Genomic DNA, 27,307 nt, shown 5'->3' on the forward strand with positions numbered 1-27,307 from the left:
ATTGGGCCAGTTTGCAAATCACAAGGGTGGTTAACAAGCCATAGTGGCTTATTAACCACCCTGTGTGTGCCGGTTGCATGCCGGCCTGATTTACTTAATTACCGTGACTTCTTGTGTCATTTGAACCCAGCGAGAGTAACTTTTTGGGTGGGTAACAAACCACCCCGAACCCACAGCCTGTTGTAGGGTTGTGGAGTAGTTTGTTACCCACCCCAACAAGCCACCCTTGCCAGGTTTGGACGACACAAGAAGCCATGGCGGGGCCTTGAATCGGCAACCTGAGGCCCGCAGGCGCTGCTACACATTGTGGCCCTTGTGGGCTGAGGTGATCATGCGAACCAGGTCATTGTACTATATTATATTGGCCCTGTTCAGACACATGTTGGGGAAGGGTGGTTAGGCTAACCACAGTGCTGGTGGTTAGCGCTAACTACTGAGAGAGTCCTTGCCACATGTGCAGGTAACCACAGCCCACAGCGTGGTTATCCTAACCACTCACTAACCACCATGGTCACCGCTAAACTCCAGAGTCCTCCAGACAGGCCATCATGCATCCCAGCAGTCTCAGTGGAGAAAGCTACTGTGGGTGGCCAATTTGAAGCCTCAATGGAGGAAATTGCTATGGATGGCCATTTTGGTGTTTGGTGCCACAGCAGTGGGTAGCGGCCATCTTGGGATCGACACCGCAGAAGCTGCACGGGACCATTCCTCGGGGGCTGGGGCGTGTATGTTTGGGGGCAGAGGTGCCACTAGAGGCAAGGATGACACTGCTTGGCCAGCTGCTGGCCGGGCAGGGATGTTTTCCCTTATTACGGTGGACACAGGTGTTTGTGCCTGGGAGTGCTAAGTGCTCAAGGTTACTGTGCCAATGAAAGTGGCGTGGGATCAAGAGCATATTTTCTCTCCGCATGCTTCTCCAATTTTCATACTGTGGATGGGGATGGAGAGTGAGGAAGCTGGCTCTCAGCTGCCTGGCAGATTTTGACCATGGCGATCTGGTAGGAGCGGCTGGGCTGATTTTGGCAGCTCTTGCCGCAGAGCTCTGTGGTAACACTCAGTTAACCACAGGGCCCCATTCAGACGTCACGCTAAGCCATGGTTAGGACCACTAACCATGTTGCAGCAAGTGGTTAGTGAGCATGCCTAGTCCTTGGTTAATAAACCACCATGGTTGGGAAAAACGCCTTTCAAACATCATGCTCAAAAATGCTAACCATCACGGCTTAGCGTGATGCCATTATATTATATTAAGCATTCTGCTATGGTATTGTAAATGCTATTTCCGAATCCCACTGTGTAATCAGAGAACAAGGGCATGATGGAAAGAAAGGTAGAGAAAGAAGGGTGCTGGTAAAACAGTAGCAGGGGAGAGAGAAGGTGGCTGATCCTCATAGTCTAGCCTGCCCCAACCTGGTGCCCTCCACATGTGTTGAGACCAGAAGTCCCATCATCCCCAGTGAGCGTGGCCACTGGGGCAAACATTGCCTACTGGCAATTTTTAAAATACTTTTTATTTCTTTTTTCATAAAATATAAGTGAACCAAAGATCAGAAAGTGCAATTACACATGTCAGAACCAATACTATCATCAGTTAAGACAGGGCACATTTTTGTACCAGAAGGCTCTCTGCACAAAGAGACGATTACACCCCTGGATTTTGCAACTCTGTTTCCTGCTATACCATTCCAACTACTTCACTGAATATTCAGCATTTCATCAAAAAGGAAGCAAGTCCTGCAACTCTTCTCTATTAGCTGTGAGAAGCCTTTTGTGTCTGAGGGTACAATTTCTACCCAGAAGCTTCAGTGAGCTTCATTAATCAGTATTCTAATATTTCACAAATCCATTTTACATAAATAACCTGGAAACGATAAAGCTTATGACACCAGATTAACAAACACGCAACACCAAAGATAGAAAGTGCAGTAATAGGCTTTACCTTGAAGCTGTTACTACAGCAATGGCATTTTCCCAGGCTTGCTGGAATTAACATCAATATCCAGTCTATGCATTAGATAGCTTGGACATCACAGGAAAGGAGCCTCCCAACAGGACAGAAGTGGGGAAGCATTTTGTGTGTGAGCACCACAAGTGACACAAAGAACAGTTTTATAGACTGTTCACACACACAAAGAATAATGCATCGTTCAAAGTTGCCTTATACATACTTCCCTGCCTCCTCCATTAGCAAAAGCATGCACAGCAACTATCAAGGTGATGCTACTGGGATAAGGATGTAAGAGAGGTATCCTACCATACCTATACACCTCCAGGTATACTCTGGAGCGATACATGGTTAGGGATATGTGTACACTGAAGATCTGTGATCACAGTAGGCAAACACAAAATTTGATACTTGGCATTGAGGAAGTCTCTGCTTCTGTTTTTTTAAAAAGCTGACAGTGAGAAAGGCTGAGAAAGTATTCTACAGGCTAGTGGTAGAACTTTAAATCACTGTATAGCATCTCATCCATAGCCATAACTGCATAATTATGCAAAACAGGAAAATATATGCACGTTGGTTAAATTCAGATCACAGGAACTGTCTAAGAACTGGGGGGTGGGGGGACTGACACAGGGTGTGTGTGTGTGTGTATATATATACACACACACACTGCTCTGTACAGGACAATCCATGGTGGTGGGCTCAAGATCCTAAATTAATACAATGGAAAGAAAGAGTTATGAAAAGCCTGAGGAAGTGATACACAGTAGAGACCTGATCTGACCACAAAACTGAGGCTTTTTGTCTCTACATTAGAAATGCAGGCTTTAAGGAGAAGCATGATATCCTGGTTTTATCTATGTATTTTCCTTTGTGTGCATATATGCTTTTTTTTAGAATGCTTTTTTTTTTTTTAGCTGATAGGCCTTAACAAAGAGACACTAGCCTGTTTCCTTTAATTAAAGGGGCATGGGAGGTCCCCTTTAGTTAGGGTGAGTCACACAAAAAAAGGTTCCACCATTATTACCCTCAACATTCTACTGCTTATAAAAATGCCCCCCTGCAGAGCTAATATCTTGAAACTTGGTATCCATAGTCTACCTGATAAGGTCTACAATTGTGCAAATTTCAAACCGATCCAATACAAATTGCCACAGATACACAGCAAGTTTAAAAGTGCTGAGAATTGACACATTTGTACTTTTTACTCAAACTTTTTACTCAGCATATTATCAATTTCTTTCAAATTCTGGGGCTTTATTCAGGATTGCTGAGGAGGTGTGCTTTTCATTAGTTTGGTGCAATTCTGAGCAGCAGTTTAGAATTATCAAGATTTTTCTGTCTCAGGAAAGCCTATAGCAACCCCTGGCAAAGTTATGTCGGTCATGCTCAGTTTTGCTCTGAAACTAGAATGCTGCTGCCAGTACTCCAGTGTTTTGAGAGTACTGCAAGGAATTCCAGTGTTCCAGTCAGCATTCTGACAGTGGGGGAGGAGTAGCAGAAATCTGTCAACTGAGACAAGAGTGAGATAATTTTGAGGGCTGAGGGAGTCATTCTGCAGATCACTGATAAAAAGAGGGAGGAAAAGGCAACAGCTATGTTAGAAGCCTGTGCACGCTTACTCAGAATTAAGCTCTTCTGAACATACAAGGACATATTTATTCACTTGTACACATCTACTCAGTTAATGACTTGTTTTTTTGTTATTTTCACAACACTGTAATAATACATTTGCTTTTTAAAAACCAGGAAAATTCAATGATCAAAAGCCCTGCCAATTTAAGACCAGAGCTAAGGTATCTCATGTTGGCTCAAGCACCACAAAGCCAGGAAATCGGAAGCTTACGCTGATGCCTTATCAAACATGCCCTGTGATCAGCAAAGACGTTTTGAATGTCACAAACTGTACTTGCTTAGAAGCAACAGACTGGCATGGGTCAACTCACAAGAGGTTTCCTCTAGCAATACAGTAAGATTCAGATGGTTCATAAAGCAATACAGGACCAGACAACATGGGGCATCTTTGCTGGTCCCAGGCACTCCATCCTCCCTCTTTGGATTTGGGCCTGAAAGACCAAGGAAAAGTGTGGGTGCATGGATGGTAAGTTGTAAGCAAGCACAATTTGTAACATTGCACAACATCATTACTGATCACATCTGTTAAGGCATCAGCCCAATCTTCCAATTTCCTGGCGTTGTAGAGCTTGAGCCAACATGGGATAGCCTTAATTCTGGTCTTAAACGAGCAGGGGATTTATTTATTTTAACACTGAATATAGTATAGCAATCAGTAATGCCATAGACTAAGTCTGTACCAAATTTTAGCTTTCCATGTATTGTAGAAGCACTTTACCAATTTTAATATCCCTTTGAGCAAGTGATTGTCACAAAATGCATATATATGCACATCTCCATAACTTCTTTACCCCCAGAATTTCCATGGAGGCGAAGAATAATTACCAAGGCTTCACAGCCATCACTTTTGCCCCAAGTGCCCTCAGCCATGCACACCTTGGGGTGCACCTTCCCACATGGGTGCTTCTCTATCCTTCTCATCAACATATGAGGCCATGCTCTATATTGTACAATTAAGGGTGCAACTGTATGCATGTTTAGAGAGAAATAAGTCCTAGAACTCCTAGCATTCCCCACTCAGCATGCTGGGCGTTATAGGACTTATTTCTCTCTAAACATGCATAAGACTGCACCCTAACTGAGTCAAGATCTGTAAGGCCAACAGGGAAAACTTTCTCAATTGTGTTGCTAAGCATATGGAACTCAGGAAATACATCTGGCTCCATCACTGTATTCTTTTTGCTATGAGATAGTTACATTCTTATTGAGGAAAGATTTTTCTTTTTTTAAAAAAAAGTTTTGATTGTTTGAGATTGTTTCATGTTGTGTGAATTCTGTGTTGGTTATGTTTTGACTACTTATATATAATGTTACAGTATTTTAATAAATTGTTATATATTATTTATTTATTATTTGTGGAAAGCATTTTTATTCTGCTCTGCAGCTGAAAAGGCTTCCCAGAGCAGCTCAGAAATCAATTTAAAAAACAAGTTAAATTATAATCCTGAGGGCAGGGACTAAGATACACAACATAAAAAGAAAAAGGGGATGGAGAAAGAAAAAATAATCTGTGCTGTCTATATTGGGTTAGAATCAGCACGACCATTCCAAGAATAAACAGCTCCCTTCTGTTCACTGAAGGGTCTGCAGTCCAACACAGGCTTCCACAAATAAAAGGGGGACAGCCAAAATCTCCTTACTCCCCTTTCTCCCTATAGCCTCTCATACCACTGCCAAACTGTTCTGGAGGGTCCTTTAATGCTCCCGGACAGATTTTCAAGGAATACAAGGGTTTGCAAGGAGACAGGGGAAATCAGTCAAAATTGCCTCCTTCCCTTCTGATCACCAGAGCATTCAGTGAAAGGAACTCTGCCCATGGATCTCTGGATCCAACACACTAGAAATATATTTCACTGATCACCTGATGGAATGTCAATGAATTCATACTATATCAAAGCCAATCAACGTAATTGTGCCCAAGGGAAACACATAAAAAGCAATGCAAATATTTACCCCATCTTGCCATTCTTTTTCAATGTTAAATGCTTTCACATAAACATATTTTGGAATGCAGAACACCTATTCACCTGTTCACTCCACGCAATTAACCATCACATGGAGAGGGAAAGTGGGGCCATACCTGCTGGCCCCACTATCCCAGCGTTGGGAAATAATGGCCCAGTTCGCATGATCACGGGCAGCATGGCTTGTTTGAGAGGGAAACAACCCTCAAATAACCCAACAACAGCCCATGAGTTGAGAGTTGTTTCCCCCTCAAACAAGCCATGCTGACCAGGTTTGGATGACATGACAAGCTGCACGGGGGCAGGGGGGGGGTGTAATTAAGCAAATGGCATGTGACACACATCGAAGCTTAAACAAGCCACCGTGGCCTAAGCCGCAGTGATCATGTGAATCAGGCCAATGTCTACAGAAGGGAGCCTGCTGTATATACATAGGCTCCTCCTAGAATTTAGAACCCCATGGAATCAGCAGGTTCCCCATGTGAGTGGCGTGGAACAAGGACACAATGATGGGGCCAGGCCAGTAGGGGCAGCCCTGCTTTCCCCCTAAACAGGACTGTTGTTGTTAGGGCACAATCCTATGCATGTTTAGACAGTGAAAAGGGCTACAACTCCCAGGATGGCTGGGGAATGCTGAGAGCTGTAGGCCTTTTCTCTGTCTAAACATGCATAGGATTGCGCCCTTAATCACATGGCGTGAATGCCTAAACAAGTTTTTGGTCACAGGAATTTCTACATATTGGCCAAACTAAATAGTGGACATGGTAAATAAACAGTGAGCAAGAAAAAAAAAACCTAAGTTATAAGTAATATATATATACATTATAATCTATTATACACTTACAACACTTAGTTAAAGTCATATAAAACAGAGTATACAAAGAATAATTGATTTTTTAGTCATTACAATATAGTTGGTCTTCAAAACTATGTTAGTAACTATGTAAAATATTCTATTAGAACAAACATGCATTACAGTTGTATTACAATCAGCTAAATATGAAGTTAACAAGACCAACACATATTCTAGAAGACAGTACAGTTAGTTAACTCATGTATTTATATACTAAAACTAAACACAACTCTGCCATCTCAGAAGTTTTTCACACCCATTTTTTAAATTCTCACCTCCATCCAGCTCTAATCACATTTCAAAAAGCTATGTATACGTGAGAAGTTGGATCAGAATGTGAATGCAGATACACATTCAAATTCATATCCCATTCAAACTTAGGCGTGCATTCTAATGTACATCCAATTTACACCTATGGCTCCTGTACCAGTTAGTGATACTCCCATGGAAGTCAGTTTAAAAGGAAGTCTGATTAAAGGGATCCCTTAATCAATTAATCAAGGAAGTTTTGTGTTGTTTTTTTTAAAAAAACTGACTTTTTGATATCCAAACACATATGTGTCTTAAAGAATCTTGCAACAAAAATATAGTTTTTCATCTTTCTATGATCCATAATAATAATGAACCAGGGTTACTCAACCTAGTCAATACTTATATACCATTAAAATTTACAACTTAATTTTCTTCTATGTGCTATTCTTAGTAATGGCATGTACACAGGACATTCTGATTAGAAGTGGCATTTTACAGCTGTTTCTCTTGTTTGTTCCTCAGCAAGCAATGCAACTTCGTTGCTGGTCTTATCAAAACTCAGATAAGTTAAGATAATGCAGAGTAAATGTTGTGGCTAATCAATGTTTATCACAGTCAATGGATAAATGAAGTGCCTCGGGAAAGTCACCCTACTGCAACCTCAACCCCTGAGGCAATAAAGTGGGAATATATATGTTTTATTTTACAGCGTCCTGATGATGCCAAAATGAGAGATAAACTGTAAAATTCTTTCAAATTACTATTTTGGTTCCTTTTATTATTTTATCAGTACTTCTTAAACTTGTTTTAAATGTTATAAGGAATAACATTTTTATTGTAAACTCAAATTAGGCAGATAATTGATCCCTAGTTTTATCTGAGATACTTGAACGAATATAGCATGCAAGGCAATAAAGTGCAGTATTTATATAATCTTCATCTGCGGAATCTACAAAAACATATATCCACAAATACAGTTTCACCATGGCATAAAATAATTCATAAAATTACTTTGAATCTATTAAACATTACCATGCTACTTATAAAACTATGTTCATACAGTAAGCCTGAAAACGATTTCCGAAGGGCAAAAAATACAATTTTCCTAATAAAAATCAAAACAGGCAGAGCTAAAAGGGTAAAAAACCTTGTAGAATTATATTGTATATTCTTGTAAAAGTTTGTTTAGGAGTCTTCATAGATAACCATGATGATGACGACTGGTGAAATGCATTGGGAATTATTCTACTACAAGATTAGTTTTGTTTGTTATGTTCTTTCTGCGTTTTGGTTTGGAACCTTTTTTTCTGTTATCTGGATATCAACCATATGAAGAAGTTTATGAAAACTGGATTTTATATGCATATGCTCTATTCAGAAATTATGCCCCAAAGTGGATGTCTGGCATGCCAGGTGCACAAGGTGAGAATGCATGCTCTCACTCCCCAGTGTGTCTATGAAATGGATTCAGGAACAGGTGAACCAATGCAGCCCACTGGCTTTTGACAATATCTGTTCATTGACAAAAATGTCATGAAGCACAGCTTGCCAAACATCGCTTATGGCCTTTTTGAAATGTATCCTGGTATCATCTGATCGCAAAGGCAGGAGCAAAGGGTCCTAACTGAACTATCCTTCTGTTTCTAAATAAAACTTAAATAAACCTGTTCAGTCTTTTAAATATTACTTATATACATTTATATTTGTAAATGTTATTTCTACCTAACAATAGCTGATTCACTAGTTTAGAATATAATTGTTTCCTAATAGCTACCTAACCTGGGGTTTTGTAATTAACATAAGTCTGTTTCTTTGTTACCACTCAAATATTTATTGTTTGATAATTATCAAATATTTAAAATATTTGACCAGTCAACTACCCAAGTATATTTTGGCCATTTAAATGGGCAATCCTAGAGAGAAACTGCATATACAGATTTTAAATAAATTCCGAATAATACATTATGTGGAGTAATAAACTCACAGCACACTATTCATAAAAGCTCTGGGAAAGCAATAATGAAACATCAGAAGAATACACATTAAAATATGTAAACAGCTGATTTGCATAATCCAACTGATTTCATGAACACCATAACATACTCAGACAGGAACTCTAAGTATCTGAATTCTATAATTGCAAGCTTGAACTCTTATAATTGCCTTTAATCTAAAGATTAAAGTATGGCCTGTGTGTTCGAAGATACTAACCTACTAGACATCATTCATACTAAATTGTAACAGAAAGAACAGACCAGTCATTGATCTGTTGCCTACAGATGTAAAAAAATGTAGAGAGGTAGAAGTAAAAGAAAGGCTATGTACAGTAGCATTTAAACAGCACTATTCTTCTTCCTCAGACCTGATATTGACTTTAGGCCACCCTAGAACCCATTTCTGTTTTAGCCCAGGACATGAAGAATGTATTTCAGTTCCTTAAGGGAACTGAATGTCAACAATGACTGTCATTTCAGGTCTGAAGAGCACATTTCTCAAATTCTGTGGCCCTAGAAGAATAAATGTAAATGCCCATTTCTCTGTTACTGAAAAAAGGAAAACGGTAACAAAAGGGATCTAGCAAACCACAAGTTTCTGTACTGGTAAAGAAATGTATCGGTAAGCCATGATTTCACTTCAGGGATTGATTAACTTAGGGCAATACGCCAATACCCCCCAAAAAGCCCTAACCCTAAACATGTTTCTCTGATGCCAGGCCTCCTTAATACCAGTCTTACTTGCATCCAACCAAAACCCAATTCACACATGCATTCTCCAGCATCGTAGTTAATTGAAAGCACCACCATTCTATGTTCATTGGCATTTTATAGTAAGCCATTGTGCAAAGCCGCTCTCAAAACAGTTTGCATTATTTATTTTCACTATGTCAACATCCCCTACATTTTTTCCATTGTTATTCTTTGTGTTGGCACAATAAAAATTACCTGAATTACCTGGGAAGCCAATTCACACAAATGTCTCTCCTCATTAAGATCTTACTTCTGCTTGTGATTTTAAGCTGCAAACACAGTGCAGAACGCAACTGTGAAGCAGGCCTTGTTTAGGATTGTGGCCTGGTTCCCTAGCAACAAACAACATCATCCTAATCCAGCTCTTGCACATACAAGAGGTCACATATGAAACAACCATGAGAGCAAGGGTTTCTTTATTCATATCAATGCTGAGAATAGTTCTGCCTGCAAGTACATGCTTAACTTTTAACTCAGTGGACTTTACTCTGGCTGGGTCATGCCCCTCTTTTTCTTTATCTGGACTTCTTTTAACCCAATTCTAAAACTTTCTGGGCCAGCAAGCAAATGCTTAGGATGGCGTGTATTGCCCATTGCCAGCGCAAAAGCACAAAACATGCCACTCTAGCAAACCAGCATAAACAGCCAGACCCAAAATGAATTAATTCAAACACTACACCTTAACCTGCTTATAGTTTAGGTAACCTATAACCTTTCCCCTGTAACTTTAGAGTGTAGTTTTGTCATCTGCTCTTATTATACCATACTCAAATCCGTTAAATTGCTAGCATTTATTTTAGTGTGTGCACTGAACGACTGGAGATTACAGTATACACTCAAGCGTAATTCTAAAAAAATAATGTGATTCTTTCTTTAAAATGGGTTCTACATTATAAATAAAATATACAACATCTTTGCAACTAAGATCATGGGATATGGAACCCAAGCCACTAATGTGCCTTGCTATGTGTAAATATATTACAGTGTCTGTGTGTTTGTGTGCATTTGTATCAGAATTCATGCAGGTTTAACGTTATACAGTTGTTTATATGCCAGTCCATAAATGAATTTTTAAAACTAAATTAAGAATTTCCACAATCAGAAATGAAGCATCACATACAATATGAAGCTTAATTCTATTTTATAAAAGATGCCATGGGGCTCTGCATAACTAGTCAAAGATAGAATTTGCCCCTTTAGTCGTAATCTCATAAATTATTCTGAAACCATTCTTTAAAGATAGCCAAATATGTTAACTTCTATGCAACACCCTATTCCTAGGAAATGTTTCAACATTCCGGTAATGAAATCTCCATAGAACAGCACTGCGATGCTTATTTGGGATTTTCCAAAAAGCTGATAATTACGATACATGGTGCATTTGAACTCAATAGTCAAAATGCAACAGACTTAAGTAAACGGAACTCTGTCGGACTGGGGCATTTAGGTAGAAACCATTGACTCAGTATTGAATAGACCACCTTTACTGTCTTCCTGTTGCATTAGGCAGATGTTTCTGAACCATATGTCCAGCAAAAGGGGCATGTACCATACAATCATTAATTAGGTGTGGGGAACTGTTTTAGTCCACTATTTTTAAAAAAACAAACAAAAGATAATTAAAGATGCATGATAATTTAACAGAGATTAGGAACCTCTTAATGCAGGGTAGTTCAGGTAGGGTAACAGTCTCATTTTTTCCTCCCTTTCAATTAATGGGTCAAGCAGAGGTTAACAATCTGTTGGACATTTTTAGTACAAAATCCAAGACTGTTTGCTATTCTGGATTAATTAACATGGAGTGCAAATGCAGGATCATGTCTATATAGTGTTAGCCACTTTACTCCTACATACACAAATTCCCTCCCTTCTCTTCCATAGTAATTCAGTCTGGAGTAATTATCAACTCTTTGAACGTGTACTCTGAGCTATTACAACAACAACAAAATTTCGAACCAACTCTACGTATTAATATACACGAAAAGAGTGAGGGAAAGCCATCTTTCTACCATTTTTAACCATCGATTAGAAACACAAGAGGGTGACCAACGTTGCTGAGGGATGTGTAACCCAAAATAAGTGTGTACTCCCGGGTCACCGCTAACCAAAGCAGAAATGCTCTACTGCCTTTCCTCCCACAATTTTTTTGACGCTCCCAACTAGCTCAAAGGTGGACAGAGTTCAGCTCCATTTTGTTCCCTTCAGCTTTTGATAGCGACGACAAAAGTGGAAAGCAAGCGATACTTTTCTGCCTAGGGAGGATGCTCTTTTTAATCTGCATCATCGCCTCCAGCCCACTCAACTGCGCATGCAACGCGGACATACCCCCCCTTTCTCTTCCTCTCTCAGCAATCCAACTTCTTTTCCATTTAGTACTGTCCAAAAAGAGAGAATATGAGATTAACCGTCTGTAGATACACAGACAAATACCCCCCCCCCCGCGCGCGCCCCAGCTAGAGGTGTTGCATTTAAAACCTAGTGCTTCAGAATAAGAGAGACTGGAGCTGCGGACACAGAGGCCACAAAAGGGCCACGCGGGGGGAAGGAGGCTGGCTGGAAAGCCGACATCCAGCACGCCCGCAGGAACTCCTTGCCAAAAACAAAAAACACAACCCCTTAAAACATGAACCCAACCCAGCCAGGGGAAGCAGCGCTTTTGTTGACATCAATATCCCTCCTACCCGAGGCCGGCGCTGAAGCAGAACCGACCAGCATCCCGTCTGCTCCTCCAGCAGCCAAGTGAGTACCCAGAGTTAACCCCTCCCTCTCCAATTCTCCCCCCCCACCACATGTCCTGCTGCTGGAACTTTGCCAGTCCAACCAGCTCAAGAAGCAGAAGCAGCAACAGGCGGCCTAACCTTCCCCAAGCAGCGCCAGCAAGCAACAGTGCCTCTCCCCCCCCGCCCCTCCACACATGCACCAACCACTGCAAGGCCCGGGGTTGCTATTCGCAGCGCCATCGCGCCCCCCACCCCCAGGAAAGAGGCTGGAGAAGAGTCTGCCCCCCCCCCTAAACAGAAACGAATCTATGCGCTCCGTTTTTGAAGGGCTACAGCTTTCTTCCTCAGCCTTTACAGTTAAGGGCGGGGTTCGAAAAGGAGCGCGCGCCGCATGCCTGCCTGCCTGCCCACCCACCCGAAAAAATAATGGTTTGCAAAGCGCCTCACAGTAGCGGCGGCGGCGGCGGCGGCAACACCACCCCCCCGGCGGGAACAAAAGAGAGCGAGCGCGCCGTGGTCGGGAGGCTGGTCCCGGGAGGAGCCTGCGCCGCTTTCTGCATTCCGAGCAGCCCCCTCCGCCTCCCCCCGCCCCAGGCTTGCAGCCCGTCAGCTTACCCGGCCGGGCTGCTTCTCCAGGGATGACCCCCTCCTCCCCCCTACGTTCAGCTGTGGGTTTTGCTTTGAGATAGGGGTATTATTTTCCCGGGGAGGGGGAGAGTCGGAGACAGCACGCACGCATTTTTTTTGGCGAGAGCTTCCGGAGGGGGCCCCTCGCCCTCGCTCCCCTTTCCTCTGAAGTAACGGCCCTGAGAGAACCGCGGCAGGATAAGCACACGCAGGCTGCCATGAAACTTAATCCTGCCCAGCCATGGAGCGGCTGGACGCCCACTCTCCCCCCACCCACCGTCCTCCTCCTGCTGCCGCTGCCGCCCCAGCTCGGAGACGTTCTTGAGCCAAGACCAGCCGCGGGAGCAGGAACGGCTCGCAAAGAAGGAACCATGACAACAGCAGCAGCAACAGGAGGGGCCCGTGAGGTGCCCTACCAATTGCTAGCTGGTTGGGCTTGATGCAAGACAGCCCTACCAAAGCTGCCCTACTTTCTATTTTTTCCTTCTGTGGAAGGCAAGGGAGAGAGAGGGAAAACGTGGGTGTAAGAGAAGAGTCAAGCATTTTAAGCTCACCCCTATCCAAGATCTATTTGAACTCTTGTCATGCTTGCGGCTTTTGCCAAATATATCTTCTTATCCGATTTGATGGCTACCAAGGACAGGACCCTTGCTGTCACGGTACCCCAACTCTGCAACACTCTTCCCCAAACATGTTGGCCTGGGGACCGCTTTGGCTGCTTCCAGACCAAGGGGTCCTAGCGCTAATAATCAGAAGTCATTGTGCAGCTATTCTGTCTTTTCTTTCTTAATTGATTTATGGCAATCAGAAAAAAGACAGAAAAAGGGTGGGATAACACGGAGGGTTATGAGTAGAAGATGACATAATCTGGAGCCCCTGCTAAATTTGTGAATAAGTCAGGGTGACAGCATGGCAAAAGTCTCACCTAGAAGCGCCCCTTGTTTTCTTTTAAAGGTAAAGGTGTCCCCAACCAGTCGTGTCCAACTCTAGGGTGCGGTGCTCATCCACGTTTCTAAGCCGAAGAGCCAGCACTGTCCAAAGACGCTTCCGTGGTCATGTGGCCGGCATGACTGAACACCGAGGTGCACGGAACGCTGTTACCTTTCCCGCCGAGGAGGTACCTATCTACTTGCAATTTCTTGCTTTCGAACTGCTAGGTTGGCAGGAGCTGGGCCTGAACGTCACGCAGCACTCGGGTCTCGAACTGCTGACCTGCCAACCTTCCAGTCTGCAGTTCAGCGTCTTAACCACTAAGCCATCGCGGTCGCTTTCTTTTTGTTTTCTTTTAGGCACCAAGTAAAAGCGGGGGGGGGGGGGATTGTGCCAGCTTTTAATGGAATATAATTGTGCGGTTTATTGCCCAGCTCTGCTGCTGAGTTCATCTTTCAATTGTTTTGTATGCCATTCTTGCATTGTTTTTAACCTGTTGTAAGCTGCCTTACAGAGATCATTTGATCAAAAGGTAGGATATAAATCTTTTAAATAAATAGAAGATATCCCCACAACACAAATATCCTACTTATTCTGAGATACCTTTACCTATCTTCCCAGCCCTCTTTATTAGTAATAAATAAATCGGTATGGGACACCTTCGAATATGCTTGAAGATGAAAGGGCTGTAAAACAACTGACAATTATATTTATGAAGTTATTGTAACAGAGGCAGTAATTGGCCCAGTGGTAACATTCAAGGGACAACAGAATGCCTCAAAATAGAGAGGTATGCTGCAACAGTCTGGCAATACTAGTTGATTATGAGATAGTCACCATTATTCGAAAAGTTTCTGGTTGCCAGGGGTGTTGCTTGGCATTTAAAATATTCAGGTACAGGTCCATAGGACACCAGTCTCCATAAAATCTGCATGTGCTAATTTATATATTTAGGAACATTTAGGAACATTAGTTGGGCTTATTTAAATTTTGCAGAAGCCAGTCAAGTCTCACACACTCAAAATAAGTTATTTGGTTAATTGCACTCCACCTCCAGATCATCCCAAATCAGTAGTTCCCCTTCAGTTACAATTAATTTGCAATGGCCGTGAACAGGTATGGACAAATGCACCAAAAAAACAGTGGCTGGTAGGTTTTTTCATGAGCCTTTTCACACAAACACACTAACAATTACAACTTTTGCACCAAAATGAAACTTTGAAAATTTTTCAGAGCACTAATCAGGCTCACCCAAAATTAATTTTCCACTTCCCACCCAAAGCCTGCTCCAAAATTTAATCAGTTTCCCTTCAATTAATTACCCCATTCATCAGTGCCTCCATAAATTACATTCAAAACCAAATAAAATGGTGCACAATTGGGGGGGATGTCAAAATGCTGGATGGGTTGTGGGAGGAGTGAGGGCTGGAGAGTGGGGCAAAGGAAATAGAGGACAGGGGGCAAACAAGACAGACAAGGACAGGAAGGAAGGAACAGGCAACTTGGGTGTAAGAATCATGTGGAGGGGGAAGATGGAGCAAAGACTAGGCAGTATAGAGGAGATGGAGGGAACCAGGAAAGAGAAAGGGGACGAGGAGGTGTAGGGGTGTGTGTGTATAAGGATGGATTTCTCATTTTCTGTTTTGCAGTTTCTGGGCTTGTGGGAGTTGTGACATTTTCCCCCACCCCACAACAAACACAAAGTACCCTTGGGGTACATGGAGAAGTACCCTGATTATTGCCCTGATTATTTAATCTTTTAGGAGGATAATAAACACATTATCTTTATCTTTCTCCTCCACTCATCTTTCTTTGTCCCTTCACTTCTCTCCCTAGCCCCACTTCTCCCTCTTTCTCTCCCAGAGAAAAAATTTCCCCACTCCATGCAATTAGACTTGAAAAAAATGCTTCCATTGGCACCAGTGGGAGGTTTATTCTGAGCTTAATCGCCAAGCACAAGCCATTTGCAGGAGGAAATCACAGCACATGAGGAGGCGGTTAGGCCTTCCCTCCTGATCTGTGCCCCCTGAAACCCCCACCGTGGCAATTAAGCTTAGGCAAACGACCCTGCTTCCATTGGCACCAATGCACATGTTCTTTTTCCTAAATGTAATTTCCACACATAGGAGGGATTTGGGGATGGGGTGGGGTGTTGCAGCATGTGGGAAGAGAAGAGTTAACCCTTCCCTCCCCAGCTGTGATCCCCCTGAAAATCACACACACCAATGGATACTCAAGAGCTCTGAGAAATGGATTTGGGGTCTGAGCCTAATGGGTCCAGGCCTAGCAATTCCCTTGTTGGTCACTGACTATCTTTTTAAGAATAGTTTGAACAGCCGCATCTATTTATTATCTGATCTACCTCACACAGTGAGGACACAGATGCCACAAAAGGGCCACGCGGGGGGAAGGAGGCTGGCTGGAAAGCCGACATCCAGCACGACCGCAGGAACTCCTTGCCAAAAACAAAAAACACAACCCCTTAAAACATGAACCCAACCCAGCCAGGGGAAGCAGCGCTTCCTCTTACAATTCTCTGTCTAATGTTTAATAAGTATATAATTATATAGCTAAAAAGCAATTTTCATACATTTACTACTCAGTTGCCCCATCTAGTTTGTACATTTATATCATGCTTTTCTCTAAGGAGCTCAAGGCTGCATACGTGGTCCCCCCTCCCCCATATTTTATCCTCACAACAGTCCTGTGAGATAAATTAGGCTGATAGACTTGTAACAACCCACAGTACGGGCTGAGTAAGGGTTATTGTTGAATCATGGGTTGCCATGCAAACCCTGCACTATGGTTTGAACTATATGTTTTTAACCACAAACAACCCAGAGTTACATGCAAACCCTGCTCTACCCCATTTCTACCTGCCTATAGAAGTGCAGGAGTTAATTTCAGGCAGCTTCATTCACTAGTTACAAAGGGTATTGGCTCATTGTTAATGTTAATAGGCTATCAGTGGCTGAGGATATATTTGTAGTAGCTCGTAATTAGCTGGGGATGCATTTTCAGCTACAATGTATCAACCGATTGCTGAAGCCTCTTGGCTACTACAGTGAGTACTGCCCCTGCAATACTATATTCTGCTAGCAGCTTCTGCTGATGGCACAAGATTAAGAGAGCTGGGGAAACAAGGAGAGGGACAAGAGGTATAGGCTATAGGGGCTGTTAACCTCTGCAGTGGTGGTGCAGCCCAATGGGGCCAAATTCTTAACACTTGTACTGCTGGTTGCAGGCTTTCTCTCTGTATCCCACCTTCCTCTCTGCTAGCTGGCACACAGGCTGATAACTCCTTCACTGCTACAGGACTATAGGCAGCTTGATCTTCAGGTACAAAGAAGGCTACAGAAGCAGACGTCGAGAGATGCTTAATCAACATGAAATAAGGGGGCAACTCTGACTTGACATGCATAATATCTCAGAGTCTGCACACTCAGGCTGTTGACTGATAGGTCCCAGAGCCCTGTGGCTCAACAGTCATGTGTGCATCCCAATGGGCTCCTGCCCTTTGGCACTTGCTACACATGTGCTCCCCTTCATGGATCACTGCCTTGTTGTGGCGAAGGGGCTTGCGTAACTCAGTGAAGCCATAAGCTATGCCGTGCAGGGCCACCCAAGACTGACAGGTCATGGCAGAGAGTTCTGACAAAATGTGGTCCACTGGAGAAGGAAATGGCAACCCACTCCAGTATTCTTGCCAAGAAAACCCCATGGAACGTATCACAAGGCTAAAAGAGATGACGCCGGAAGATGAGCCCCTCAGGTCGGAAGGTGTCCAATATGCTACTGCGGAAGAGCAGAGGGTATTTCCAAGTAGTGCCAGAAACAGTGAAGCGGCTGGGCCAAAGCCGAAAGGACACTCAGCTGTGGATGTGTCTGGTGGTGAAAAGAAAATCCGATGCTGTAAAGAACAATATTGTTTAGGAACCTGGAATGTCAGATCAATGAATCAAGGTAAGCTGGAGGTGGTCAAACATGAGATGGCGAGACTGAACATCGACATCTTGGGAATCAGCGAACTAAAATGGACAAGCATGGGCGAATTTAATTCAGGTGACCATCATATCTACTATTGTAGGCAAGAATCCCTTAGAAGAAATAGAGTAGCACTCATAGTCAACAAAAGGGTGGGAAAAGCAGTACTGGGGTACAATCTTAAAAATGATAGAATGATCTCAGTACGAATCCAAGGCAAACCATTCAACATCACAGTAATTCAAGTCTATGCCCCAACCACTGAGGCCGAAGAAGCTGAGGTTGATCGGTTCTATGAAGACCTACAACACCTTCTAGAACTAACACCAAAAAAAGATGTCCTCTTCATCATAGGGGATTGGAATGCTAAAGTAGGAAGTCAAGAAATCACCGGGATAACAGGCAGGCATGGCCTTGGTGTACAAAATGAAGCAGGACAAAAGCTAATAGAGTTTTGCCAAGAGAACATGCTGATCATAGCAAACACTCTTTTCCAACAGCACAAGAGGCGACTCTACACATGGACGTCACCAGATGGTCAATATCAAAATCAGATTGATTATGTCCTTTGCAGCCAAAGATGGAGAAGCTCCATACAGTCAGTAAAAACAAGACCTGGAGCTGACTGTGGCTCAGATCATGAGCTGCTTCTTGCAAAATTTCGGCTTAAATTGAAGAACGTAGGGAAAACCACTAAACCGTTCAGGTATGACCTAAATCATATCCCTGATGAATATACAGTGGAGGTGAGGAATAGATTTCAGGGATTAGACCTGATAGATAGAGTGCCTGAGGAACTATGGACGGAGGTCCGTAACATTGTTCAGGAGGCAGCAACTCAATCCATCCCAAAGAAAAAGAAATGCAAGAAAGCAAAGTGGCTGTCTGATGAGGCTTTACAAGTAGCTCACGAAAGAAGGGAAGCGAAAAGCAAGGGAGAAAGGGGAAGATATACCCAACTGAATGCAGAGTTCCAGAGAATAGCAAGGAGAGACAAGAAGGCCTTCTTAAATGAACAATGCAAAGAAATCGAGGAAAACAACAGAATGGGAAAGACTAGAGATCTCTTCAAGAAAATTGGAGATCTCAAGGGAACGTTTTGTGCAAAGACGGGCATGATAAAGGACAAAGAAGGCAGGGACTTAACAGAAGCAGATGAGATTAAGAAGAGGTGGCAAGAATACACAGAAGAACTATACAGGAAAGATCTGAATGTCCCTGATAGCCATGATAGTGCGGTCACTGAACTTGAGCCGGACATCCTAGAGAGTGAAGTCAAGTGGGCCTTAGGAAGCATTAGTAACAACAAAGCTAGCGGAGATGATAGTATTCCAGCCGAGCTATTTAAAATCCTAAAAGATAATGCTGTTAAAGTGCTGCATTCAATATGCCAACAAATCTGGAACACTCAACAGTGGCCACAAGACTGGAAAAGGTCAGTTTACATTCCAATTCCAAAGAAGGGCAACGCCAAAGAGTGTTCAAACTACCGCACAATTGCGCTCATTTCACATGCCAGCAAGGTGATGCTCAAAATCCTACAAGCTAGGCTTCAGCAGTATGCGAACCGAGAACTACCGGAAGTACAAGCTGGGTTTAGAAGAGGCAGAGGAACTAGAGATCAAATCGCCAACATTCGCTGCATCATGGAGAAAGCAAGAGAATTCCAGAAAAACGTCTATTTCTGCTTCATTGACTACGCTAAAGCCTTTGATTGTGTGGATCACAACAAACTGTGACAAATTCTTAAAGTGATGGGAGTACCAGACCACCTTACCTGTCTCCTGAGAAACCTGTACGAGGGTCAAGAAGCAACAGTAAGAACCAGACATGGAAAAACCGATTGGTTCAAAATTGGGAAAGGAGTACGACAAGGCTGCATATTGTCACCCTGCTTATTTAACTTATATGCAGAGTACATCATGAGAAATGCGGGGTTGGATGAATCAGAGGTCGGAATTAAGATTGCTGGGAGAATTATCAACAACCTCCGATATGCAGACGATACCACCCTAATGGCAGAAAGCGAAGAGGATCTCAAGAGCCTCTTGTTGAGGGTGAAAGAGGAGAGTGCAAAAGCTGGTTTGAAACTCAACATTAAAAAAACGAAGATCATGGCATCTGGCCCCATCACTTCCTGGCATATAGAAGGGGAAGAAATGGAAGCAGTGACAGATTTTACTTTCTTGGGCTCCAAGATCACCGCAGACGGTGACTGTAGCCATGAAATTAAAAGACGCTTGCTCCTTGGGAGGAAAGCTATGGCCAACCTAGACAGCATAGTAAGAAGCAGAGACATCACCTTGCCGACAAAGGTCCGTCTAATCAAAGCTATGGTTTTCCCAGTAGTAATGTATGGCTGTGAGAGCTGGACTATAAGGAAGGCTGAGCGCCGAAGAATTGATGCTTTCGAACTGTGGTGCTGGAGAAGACTCTTACGAGTCCCCTGGACTGCAAGGAGGTCAAATCAGTCCATCCTAAAGGAAATCAACCCTGAGTGCTCATTGGAAGGACAGATAATGAAGCTGAAGCTCCAATATTTTGGCCACCTAATGCGAAGAGAAAACTCCCTGGAAAAGACCCTGATGCTGGGAAAGACTGAAGGCAAAAGGAGAAGGGGACGGCAGAGGATGAGATGGCTAGATAGCATCACGGATGCAATGAATATGAACTTGAGCACGCTCCGGGAAAGAGCGCAGGACAGGAAGGCCTGGCGTGCTATGGTCCATGGGGTCACGAAGAGTTGGACACGACTGAACGACTGAACAACAACAACAACAACACATGTGCTGGTCCCTTTGCCCAAGGTGTGTTCTGGCTTGAAAGGGGGCTGGCGTTACAGCTGAAAAAATGATTTCCCAGCTTCTGTGTGTTCAGTTCTTCCATAACTCATGAACCACTGTAGGTTTTGCCACTGATCACTTTTGTTTTTTGGCTGACTCGCTATACAACAGTTTCACTGTTTCCAAATAACAGCACTGGCATTTGAAATACTTTTAGCACATCTGATTCGAACTACGTTAAGCTGATTCAGCACTGTGAATGCATGATTTGCAATGGTTATGAGTGGTGTGACTTAATGGTTCAGTCAAGAGACAGTAGAGTTCAAGTCAAGTCTCTTCCGACTGGTGCTGTGTGAAAGTACTGAACTTTTAAGCTTGTCTCATCAAAGTATATCATTTTCATTACAAAATTAGAAGTTTTCATTTAATGGCAGCCCTTTCAGTTCATATGTAGAACCTTTTCTTCAAACTCATGAGGAAAGAAAGTTAGCTATTTTGGTAACAACCTGTTTGTTGCTGAGAAAAGTAAGAATTCAGAACTTTGCTGTTTGGGAGCCGTTCCATTTTTTGGATTATTGTACTGGCAAGTACACCACATTAGTTTCACTTACTGGAGCAGCTATTTTGGCATGCATACTGCATAGATTTGCATTTTTTAGAGTTTTTTAGGAACACAGCTTCCCCTGGATACATAACTCCATAACTCTTAATTTTCTACTGGAGGTTACATGCGTGCCTGGAGTTTAAAAAAAAAAATTGCAGCCCTTAAGGTAGAACAAAGTAGAAAATATCATTAAAGGGATGTTAATTATTTATAATTGCAAAACAAAATAACTAGAAATTGCAGGGAAATAAAGGATAAATTCTTTATACACAAACACGATTGTTTAAAACCACAGGCCTTGCCCTTGGCAGAGTGGTGCATCCAAGTAAGTGACAAAGCCCATTAACATTATCATAGATCGTTCAGACACAAAATACCTAAAAGGAATGCCTGGTTTGGCCAGATTAAGGCTACTTTAAAAACAGTTCAGCTTTTCCCAAGGTGACCACAGATTTGTCATGGTCCAGTTGCAGACTGCTAAATTCAAATACGTTTCTTCTGAAACAGCTCAGGGCAGGGGTCGTAGTCCAGGTAGAACATGTGACCTGGTGGGACTCAGCAATGTAAACGATGTTCCTGAATGCAAAGATGCACTCCCCTCATCACTTTAACATTAAGACTATGAAACAGATGGTGCTCGGATGAGGAAGCTAGTGACTAATAGATCAAATTGATGCCATCACATGACCAAGGGAATTCACAGTGGCCTGAATTATAGGATATAGCTGCTATAGATGCAAAGTTCTGGGCAGGGAAGGGGAGGAGTGAAACGATGTAAAACTGAAAACTTTAATGTATTTTTTCCTTCAGACTATAATTTAAATATTAAAAACCAAACTTTTAATAATAACTTATAATACCAGTTTATATGACTGTAATAAACCCCCTCCCACAACTTTTAAGTGTAGAGCCACAATATATAAAGATGTAGAGAATATGATCAGACTTCTTAAAGAAACCTGATAAAATGAACAGGGATCCCAGTACTTATCCAACCACCTGGAGTGGGGTTGCTGTTTATATATTGTTGACTGGAGAGATGCAGCTACTTCTGATGTGAAGCTGCTCTTTATGGAGGAAGTAGACAATGCCATTTAAAACAAGATCCTTGCCTGATACCAAGCAAAGTCTAGTATTTACAAGTTACCTTTTTCCAGGGCTGGTCCTATCATTAGGCAGAGTGAGGCAGTGGATGCCGGAGAGCAGGTAGCGATGATGAGGGGTTGGAGGACATAGTTGTGCGTGCCAGTGCCACACAGCCTACCCCACAATCTCCCTAAGCTATCCTATTGTCCTAAGGTATGGTGGAGGGCACTGTCCTGTTGCCAGTATTGATATAAGATTCTGTTGCCTGTCTCTACGGTTTCTGTGTGTTGGGGCGGGAGGGGAGAGGGGGCTTGTTCTTCACCTCAGGCAGTAAAATGTCTTAGGCTCACCCTTCGTTTTGCCCCTAAAAAAAACAGCTTTTCCATGGTTGTCTTCCGAATTGCATGGATACTTCCTGAACGCGAACCAGAATCCCAGATGATAGTGTGGACCTGCCACAGGATGCACCCTGATGATTCAAGCAACCCACATCCCTCCTAGCCAAGGCTAGCGCTGAAGCAAAACTGACCATCATCCTGTCTGCTCCTCCAGCAGCCAAGCAGTGAGTACCCAGAGGTAAGCTCTCCCACTGCATCCCCACTATACCCCGCCCCACACACACAAGTCCTTCTGCTGGAACATTGCCAATTGAACTAGCTCAAGAAGCCGAAGATGCCGCAGCAAGCGGCCTAACCTTACCCAGGCAGCACCAGCAAGCAACAGTCCCCCCCCCTCCACACATACACCAACCAATGCACAACCAGGTGTTGCTGTTCCCAGTGCCCCTCCTTGCCTCCTGCCCCTGCAGCCTCAGAAAAGAGGTTGGCTAACAATCTTTGCTGCTGCCATCCTTCTGGCATAAATAAATAGATCTATACTATATTTTTTAAGGCTAGTGTTTTATTCCTCAGCCTTTAAAAGAAGGGGGCAGTAACGGAGTGTGTGCCACCCTCCCAGGAAAAATAATGGTTTGCAAAGTGTCTCGTAGCACCCAACAGAAAAAGGAGTATATGGTGATCAGAAGGCTCATCCTGGGAGAAGTCCGCACTGCTTCTGCCTCTGCATGCCAAAAACACCCTCTGCCTCTCCCCTACACAGACTTGCAACCTGAAACGTTTCTCCAGGGGTGATTCCCTCTCCCTTGTGATCAGTGTTGGTAGGATTTTTTTCTGGGGAGTGGAGTTGATTGAGATAGCATGTATTTCTTGCACCGCTTGTTCTGGGGGGTGGGGGAGACTATTTTGTTGCTGCTTCCTTTATGTGTTTGTGCATGTATGGTTTTATGCTGTTGTAACCCACCATGGAGATCATTTGATGGACAGGCTGGATCTAAATATTTCCAAAAACTAATGTTTATGTCACCTGTGGATCAAGGAGTCTTCTACACAACTCCAAAGCTCACTTCTACAATTGGGAACATGTTAGGCCAGGCATGATTTCACCCCAGTTGCTCTATGCTGGAGACTGAAAATGTTTTTAGGAGAGGTGAAAGTAATATGATAGAAAAGGGGATCCCAAACCTCCTAGGGGTCTTCTTCCAGCTGTGGTGTACCTCAGTGATTGGTGATGCCAACCCCGATGCTGCGCGAGACCCTACCTACAGTCTGATGTAGAGCAGCCTAGATATAATAATGATGATGATGCATGTAACATAGATTCTTCTATTTTCTATTGGATCTAGATGAAATGGAACTCATGGAAGACATGGGAAGCCTACCAGTGTAATGCCTCCGAGTTCTATCTGTGTTCGGTGCACAGAGGAGCCCTTCAACATCTGGAGAGGGCTAAAGGGGAAGTTCATCTGTTTAATAGATTTTTATCCTGCCCTTCAACCAAAGTTTCCAGGGTCGTTTACAAAGATATAAATAAAAACAACAATAAAACATGACATCAGCAAGTAAATCAACAATCAAAAAGCAGCACAAAACAGTTTTGAAAGCCTGAAAAGATAAAAAACACTGGAAAGATAGTAGCATGGTCAGCAGGAAAGTCTCCTAGGAGAGAGAGAGGGAGGGAGGGAGGGAGAGAGAGAGAGAGAGAGAGATCCACAAATGGGAAACCAGGAATGCCCTCTTCCCCATTGCCATCTGTCCCACCTCAGACAGCAGGGATACTCTGTAGGGATGTACAAAAATTTTGTTTGTACTTGCAAAACTGTCTAGCATGCCCCATTCACAGCCATAAGCATGAACAGAAGAACATGTTCTCTGAAAATGTTCGCAAATTCTCAAACATGCGCGCGCGTTTGAAAATAACGCAATTTTTTTTTATTTTTATTCATTAAATTTCTTAATCGCCCATCTGGTCAGTCACCTGGCCACTCTGGGCGATGTACAACAGTACAATTTAAAACAGTAAAATTACACATTAAACATTATTTTAAAATACCCTAACCCACCCCAAATGCCTGCCTGAATAACCAAGTTTTCAGTGCGTGGTGGAAGCACATTAAAGAGGGGGCATGGCGGAGTTCCCTAGGGAGGGAGTTCCACAGAGTAGGGGCCACCACAGAGAGGGCCCTCTCCCTCGTCCTCACCAGCCTAGCTGTCCTGGCTGATGGGACAGAGAGAAGGCCATCCAAGGCTGATCTTGTTGAGCGGCCTGTCTGGTGTTCCTGGAGGAGCTCCTTGAGATAGGCTGGGCCAGAACCGTATAGGGTTTTAAATGTCAAAACCAACACCTTGAATTTGGCCCGGAAAATAACTGGTAGCCAGTGCAACTCCTTCAGCGCCAGAGTGATGTGATCACGCCAGCAGCTGCCTTTAATCAGGCCGCTTCTGAACCGTGTTCAAAGGTAACCCCACATAGAGTGCATTACAAAAGTCTAGTCGAGAGGAGACCAGGGCATGTACTACCGATGGGAGCAGTTGGTTGGGAAGGTAGGGGCACAGCTGCAATATCAGATGGAGTTGATACATCGCTGTCCGGCTCACAGCTGACACCTGAGCCTCCATGGACAGCTGGGAGTCTAAAATGACCCCCAGGCTGCGGACCTGGTCTTTCAAGGGTAGCTGTACCCCATTTCAGAGAAAAAGCATTTCAAAATTGTGTAATTTTTTAAAATGGGCAATTTCACACTTCGTCCATATGGGAAAGTTGCACAACTTTGAACAATACTCAATTTTTTGCGCAGTTTTCCCAGTCAATTCTATTAGATTTGCACAATTCTCCTATACTGCAAATCGAACAGCAGTTGCAAGTGCTTACAGATATTGAAAGAGAGACGAACATCAAGTTAATGCTCAGAGAATCTGGGAGAACTCGAAGACTGCTTGTTTGCCGATCGCTAATACTCTGAGGAGAGCATTTGCAGGTGCCCTTAGCGCACAGGAAGGTGATAAGTGGTCAGGCGTTCCTTCAGGTATGAGGCTCCCATGTCATGACTAGGGCTTTATAGGTAAGCACAAGCACCCTGAATTGTGCTCAGAAACAGACTAGGAGCCAGTAGATCTTTTCCAACACCAGCAAAATATGTTACTAACAAATGGTTCCACTTAGTACCCTAACAGCTGAGTTTTGTACTAACTGCCATTTCTGGGAAGTTAACAAGGCATGGATAACTCTGATTAGACGATCTCTATTAGGGGTGCACGAAAGTCACTTACCTGGTCTCGCAGCTTTTCGCGGTGGGGAGGCGCTTCGCTGCTCCCCCCGCGAAGTTCAGGCCGGGGGGGGAGGCTTCCCGCCTCGCCCGGCCGAAATTCAGGCCGGGGAGGAGGCTTCCCGCCTCGCCCGGCCGAAATTCAGGCCGGGAAGGAGGCGCCTCGCCTCGCCCGGCCGCAAAATTAAAAGTTAAAAAAACAATAGCGTTGCCCTTATTTTCGCCATAGTCTACGTAATCTTTACGTAGACTACAGCGACCAAATAAGTAACGCGAATGGCGGCTCCCTATGGGGGCCGCCATTATCCGTACGCGCTTTTTTTTTTTTTTTTAAGTCACCCGTGATAGGCTACGTGATGATTTACGTAGCCTATCACGGCTGACTTTGCAAATCTAGCCGTGATAGGCTACGTTAATCGTCACGTAGCCTATCACGGGGGCGTTTTTTTTTTCTTTTATTGGAATGGCGGCGGCGGCAGCCGGTCAAAAGACCGGCTGCTGCTCCCGCCCCGGATGAAGACCCGACGAACCGCCGCCCGGACCCGCCGCCGGGAGGGATATTCACCAAAGGTAAGTCCCGTCCCGGGGGGGGGTGCGGGGGGCAGGAGGGTGCGGAGAATTTCTCCCCGAAACTTCTTCGGGGGGCCAAACATGTTGGCGCTCGGCCCCCTGAAGTTTCGGGGAGAAATTCTCCGCCATCCCTAATCTCTATCCAAGAGAGGGCACTGTTGGCAGAAGCACAGTGCAAATAGGCTTATAATGGTGTTGTGAAGAGACTTGATGTGGTATGCAGAAAGGAACAGAAGGTTAACAGAGAATGGATTAAAATATGAGAGATGTACCTTTCTGCAGTTAGTAAGATGGTGTTGACTTTCTTTGACTTAATAAAACTGAAAAAGTTATTCAGATTATTTTATATTAATGTAGTTATTTAAGAGAAATTTCGTATTTACCATTTTTAAATAAAAAATAAGAACATCCAAACTAAATTTTAATACTCATCAATTTTTATCCAACCCATTCAAATCACCTTAAATTCTCAGGAAAAAAATCCTTTCTCCAGTTTTAGAAATATTCAGGACAAGAAATCTTTACTTCAGCGATCCTTTTCCTTTAAACTCTGTCAGAAAACTCCTTGTCAATATATAGCAGTATTAGTTTACCAAAACATTTTTTTAAAAACAAAACAAAACTGGAAAGCCTTCCCCTTGCATCCAGAAAATGGCTAAAACAAACACTGTGAATAGGAAAATGCAAATATTTGTTTATTTATTTAAAATATTTATAGGTTGCCTTTAAGAGTTAAAAAAAATTACCCTTCTCAAGGCAGCTTCCAGAACAAAATATGAAAACAATCTACTTAATACATTAATAAAAACCAGCAATAGTAACCAAAAAAATCCAGCCCATAAAAATACAGAAATCTAAGAAATCAATATAGCTAAAATCAGCAGCAGCCCAATAAATCCTATCTGATGAAAAAGCCACAGAAAACAAATGAGTCTTTAAGGCTTGTCTAAAAGCCTGTAATGATGGGGCCTGGCGCATCCCTATTTGCAGTGCATCAGTGCAGTAT

General features: G+C 43.3%; 1 protein-coding gene and 1 long non-coding RNA gene across 25 annotated transcripts in view; one reads left to right on the forward strand and one right to left on the reverse strand.

The window, feature by feature from the left end:
* The window catches only part of MPDZ (multiple PDZ domain crumbs cell polarity complex component), a 136,933-nt gene extending 123,998 nt beyond the window's left edge, over positions 1 to 12,935 (reverse strand). For 9 of the 24 annotated variants that reach the window (XM_084834508.1, XM_084834503.1, XM_084834497.1 and 6 more), the window contains exon 1: positions 12,078 to 12,270. The gene's annotated coding sequence lies outside the window, so the exon portion shown is untranslated. Of the gene's footprint in view, positions 1 to 1,939; positions 12,272 to 12,563; positions 12,667 to 12,731 lie in introns of those variants that run through there. The other 15 variants (XM_084834509.1, XM_084834507.1, XM_084834506.1 and 12 more) reach the window with 9 other exon arrangements.
* LOC146352612 (uncharacterized) lies at positions 11,840 to 24,111 on the forward strand. The gene is made up of 4 exons (XR_014787798.1): positions 11,840 to 12,135; positions 13,698 to 13,860; positions 22,508 to 22,706; positions 23,812 to 24,111. It is a non-coding gene; the product is annotated as an uncharacterized LOC146352612 (long non-coding RNA).
* Positions 24,112 to 27,307: the final 3,196 nt, after the last annotated feature.

The sequence above is a fragment of the Heloderma suspectum genome, chromosome 2 (genome assembly GCF_057233095.1).
Source record: "Heloderma suspectum isolate Gila_16-S chromosome 2, 16-S_ref, whole genome shotgun sequence".
Lineage (NCBI taxonomy): Eukaryota > Metazoa > Chordata > Lepidosauria > Squamata > Helodermatidae > Heloderma > Heloderma suspectum.